Source organism: Frankliniella occidentalis, unplaced genomic scaffold, assembly GCF_000697945.3.
Source record: "Frankliniella occidentalis isolate FOCC.00 unplaced genomic scaffold, Focc_3.1 Scaffold179, whole genome shotgun sequence".
NCBI classification, from domain to species: Eukaryota; Metazoa; Arthropoda; class Insecta; order Thysanoptera; family Thripidae; genus Frankliniella; species Frankliniella occidentalis.
In genome coordinates this window covers 400,817-405,213 of record NW_026267305.1, presented here as the reverse complement: position 1 = coordinate 405,213, position 4,397 = coordinate 400,817, and the positions used below count along the sequence as shown (strand labels likewise).

General features: G+C 52.3%; 1 protein-coding gene across 4 annotated transcripts in view; it reads left to right on the top strand.

The window, feature by feature from the left end:
- LOC113217544 (uncharacterized) overlaps positions 1-4,397 on the top strand; it is a 26,171-nt gene that overhangs the window by 16,551 nt on the left and 5,223 nt on the right. The window lies entirely within an intron of this gene.

Sequence of the window (4,397 nt, the reverse complement as noted above, 5' to 3'; positions counted from 1 at the left end):
TTTATATCCAAAAGAATACAATTTTTTGTATCATGGATGCTGAAAAAACTGCATATCCAAATTACAAATTTTTGTATTAATTTTTTTTAGAGTGACGGAGTACCTTTCCTGGGTCCGGCTTTTTTTGGAGTGCGGCCCGGTAGGCCGACTGCGCAGCCTGGCGGATGACCCTGATGAGTTGCTGCGAGACTCGGAGTTCACTATGGTGACCCGTCCATCAGCCGGGACGTGGAGCTCTAAGGTGTTCTTGGCCTCCGAGAAGCCCCAGCGGAGGCCGGGCATCAGCTTGCCTAGGAGCTGAGTTGCCCTCCACGCAGTTGACCGCACTGAAGCGATGTCGCCTCCGTCTCTGGACCACGCGCCGTCACTGCCACCTGACAGATAGGCCGCATCCTCCGCACAGCACGCCGGTGTGTTGCGGCCCGGCTTGCGTCGGACCACCAGGCACAGGCTCGCCGCGGCGTCTTCCGCGACGACCGGGTCCGGGCAGCTAGCAGCTGAGCAGACGGAAGGCATGGGCGAGCGACGAGATGTCCGCCGTAATGGAGAGGGGCACCAGCCCGGCGCTCCCCCACGACGGAGGAAGGTAGACCAGCTCGGCAGACGCGCGCGTGGGGATGTCCAGGACGGTCTTGGCGAACTTCTTAATCTCCTTCTCAAGTCCCTCCAAGTCCTTCTTGGGCACCCTGGCGGTAAGAAAGCTGTAATGTAAGCGACTGGTGATAAATGTCCTTACCGCTTGCAGCTTCTGCCAGGGCGCCAGGAGACTGGTTGCTATGCTCTTGACATCCACGGCGCAGGTCTTTATGACGCCCACCGGGCTTTGGTCCACCTTCCATCCCGTCGGCACGCCCAGATGTTGGTAGGACTCTCCCTCACGGAGGGCCGGCATGGCGACCCCGGAGATGGGGAATGGGGTCGGCTGGACTCGGCGTTCTTTGACGTGCAGCGACGCTCACTTGGCTGGCTTGAAGGCTAGGCCAATCCAGTCGGCGACGTCGCCGCACAGGTTGAGCAGCTGTTGCAGGCCCTCCGGTGGGGAAGAGATCAGAGCTATGTTCAATTAAGCCAACGCTTGACGCATGCTCCCGCAAGCGTTGCGAACGTTTGGCGGAGCGCGCTCGGGCGTGTCCAGCTCATTCCATGCCTCACTCCGCTGCTGACTCCAGTAAATCTGCTGGAGGTAAAACTGGAGCGCAATGGAAGGGAATAGATTGCTACAGATAGCTGCAGATCTGCATGCCGTACCGCAAGTAGCTGCGCAACACTAAAAACGTTCCAGACGCAATGTTCCAATTATTGGCCAGTCAACTGAAGGATAAACATGGCTACAATTGTAACTTATTTTAAGTCAAAGAAAAGTTAAGAAACTTATTCCGTAACTGCAAAAAAGGTCTAGGAAGTGGCACCAATTGGGAAAACTACTGGTCAATGGGATATATTTACGACGATCCTATTGTTGAAGGAGATGTAACTCTAGCACCAGAGGGCAAGTGCATCGTCTTCAAATAGGCCCTATCAATTTTGGACATTGCCTTTCTGATTGTTGTGTATCTTTTCAAGGTTTCAATCCTGCACTCACAAAAATGTTTTCTTGCCCCAATCCCAAAAATATTCTTGACTCAATTTTACTTGGGACGAGAATAATTTTCTCGAGTGAAGACGATTTTTCTCGTTCGAAGAAACATGGTTTTCTTCTCACAAGAAGAAAATATTCTTGATACATTCTGCTCAGCCCAAGAAAATAATATGCTTGTGCTTATGCTAGGCCGGGCGGGCGTGGGTGGAGGGGGGACGGACGGATTAGGGTGGAGCGCGCGAGAGGACCGGGCTACCTGAGGTACAAAGGCAGCGCTGGTGACACGGTCACGCATGTGGCTTCATAGCTCAAACGGTTACTGCTTACGCTTCAGCGCTGAGTTGACACGAGCAGGGTTCGAATCCCCGCAGTGCCAATTGAAGGCGTGAGTTGCATTAAGGAGAATCGAACCAGCTGTCACTACCGTCATAACCCACTGTGAGACAGAGTTCAAGACTGTCTCCGGGGGCACTATTTCACTTATTACAGCCAAGACTAAATATTCTTGGGATAAGAAAATAATTCTTGAAGTAAGATTTTTATGGAGGATTGACACAAGAAAAAAATATTCTTGGGCCAAGAATACGAATTCTTGTAGGAGTGACAAGAATAAAATATTCTTGGCTCAAGTAGATTTCGGTTGCGGCAAGAAAACATTTTTGTGAGTGTGATGCCACTGAGGCATTCAGTCATCCCATTGCCCCTCTACCTGTCACTAGTACAGTTGGCTCGGACATTCAACCCCAGTCCAGCTTGTCATATCTTTCAGAGACCCATTTAAGTCCTGCCCTGTTGGCAGCAGGCAGTGTCCCTAGTCCTTCTTTTGCTACCCCAGCTATTGGTGGATCGTGTTCTCCACCAACCAATAGTGAATTCCTCAATCTTCTATCATCATGAGTGTATATACTGAATTTTGTTTTTGATAAACGTTTGTGAAATCTTTTAGATTCTTATTCGATGACTTTTCAACTGTGGTTAATTATTCTTGTTACAGCTGTGAGTGTCCTAAATAACTTCTCAGTGGGGCGCCGCGGGGGTCCTCTTCCATGGCGGGCTTGGCGTGAGGGCAACGCTAGCTCCTTGGTGATGTCCTTGATGTGGAGTTGAAACTCGGGCCATGTCGATTTCCCAAGTTTTTTGAGCCAAGCCGACTGCCAGGCAGACGGCTTGCGGGACTCGGAGAGGAGCTCAGGCTGTTCTACCGAGGCTCTGGTGTTGGTGTCCTCGGTAGCGGGCTGGTTTGGGTGACCGTCCCGCGGAAACTAGCAGGCGGGCTTGGTGGTGACCTGGGTGAACGTGGTCCCAACCTGGGCGACGGTCCGGCGTCGTGCGGCTCCCCTTCGCGGGGCAGGAGGGGAGAGCCCCCCTGGTCCGGAGTGCTGGGGAAGTCGCAGCTGGCGCCGGGCCTGGTAGGCAAGCCTGCAGGGCTTGGTGAGGCGGGCTGCCTGAGTCTTCGCGCGGGCCTCGCAGCAGCGGGTCCGGGGCTCACATCAGCAGGACGGCCGGTGGGGTCAGCTCAGGCGAGTCGGGTGTCTGCGGCGGTGGGCAGCGTTCCTTGCTTGGGCGGCGGCAGACCGGGCGCTTAGCAGACGGGGACTCGACCCGGGAGAGTCCAACGATGGAGAGGGGGGGCCCCTGCGGGCTGCTTGATTGGCCACCCGGATGACACGCCGCTGTAGGTCATCTTCTGAGAGGGCGCTCACGCCGGGGGCTCGCGGTGTTCATCATGCCAATGCTTGTTGGCCTCCTTGCAGATGTACGGCTTGACTGCTGTCGAGTAGAGGGTGTCGCAGCAGACGAAGATGGTAGACCAATCTCCGACGTTTCGATGCTTGCTTCTAAGGTGGCGCTGCAGACGGGCCAAGGCCATTTCTTGCCGCGTGTGATTCTCCTCCTCGCAGACATGGCTGGAGTTGATCCCGCCTTCCGGTTGTTGTACCCAGAGAACTGGCATCTTGATGGGCGGGGCTTCGTGAGGCGAAGCGCCAAAGCGACGGAGAACTTGGAGATAGGTTTGGGTGTATTTTAGAGAGTCTTAGTTGAAAGTGTGACCACCTGATCGCTGCTCGGCGGTTTGGCAAAAATCACTGCCACGGTTGCTTACCTACCACCCGGCAACCCAAAGGGTGTGGGTCCGAGGGCGAAAGCTCAACTATATTGCCGGTTTATTGATCAATAAATTTTACAGACAGGTAAGAGTATTTGGTTTAACATACAATAGAGTGCAGGTTTGCAGTCAATAAAAGCAGGATTTAAGCCCTGGTGGCAAGAATAATAGAAATGATGCATGAGCATTTGAACATTTTAAAAAACCCCGTAGGGCATAAAAGTTTTAAAAATTGGAAAATAAAATGCATGGAAAAATTAGTGCAGCCTACCGAAAGAATGCAAACAAAGGGGCCAGAGGGGCCGAAGCGGTTAAGCCCCAACAAATTTGGGCGTGAGCAGATATATATTCAAAAGGAGCGAAGTGCCCCGGCCTTGCAATAAAAAAAAAACATAGACGGCGAAAATTACAAGATTCTATATAATCTGAGGCACCAATTAGTTTAACAAAACGGGCGCCGCTCACTGAAATAAGTGCAGAGCACACATGAAGATAAAAAAGTTAGGGTAGGCAAAAAGCAGCACAAGGTAGGCAAAAAGCCAAGCAGCCCAAGAATAATAACAAGGCATGGATGAGGTGGCAATTTCAAACAAAGTTTAAGTCACGGGGAGGGCATCACGATCGCGATCACGATCCGCCCCCCCGGCCTCGTTCAGTACTTTTCCCAATTCCCGGGTAAAAATGGTTTGTATACAAATTTTATAAAATGTT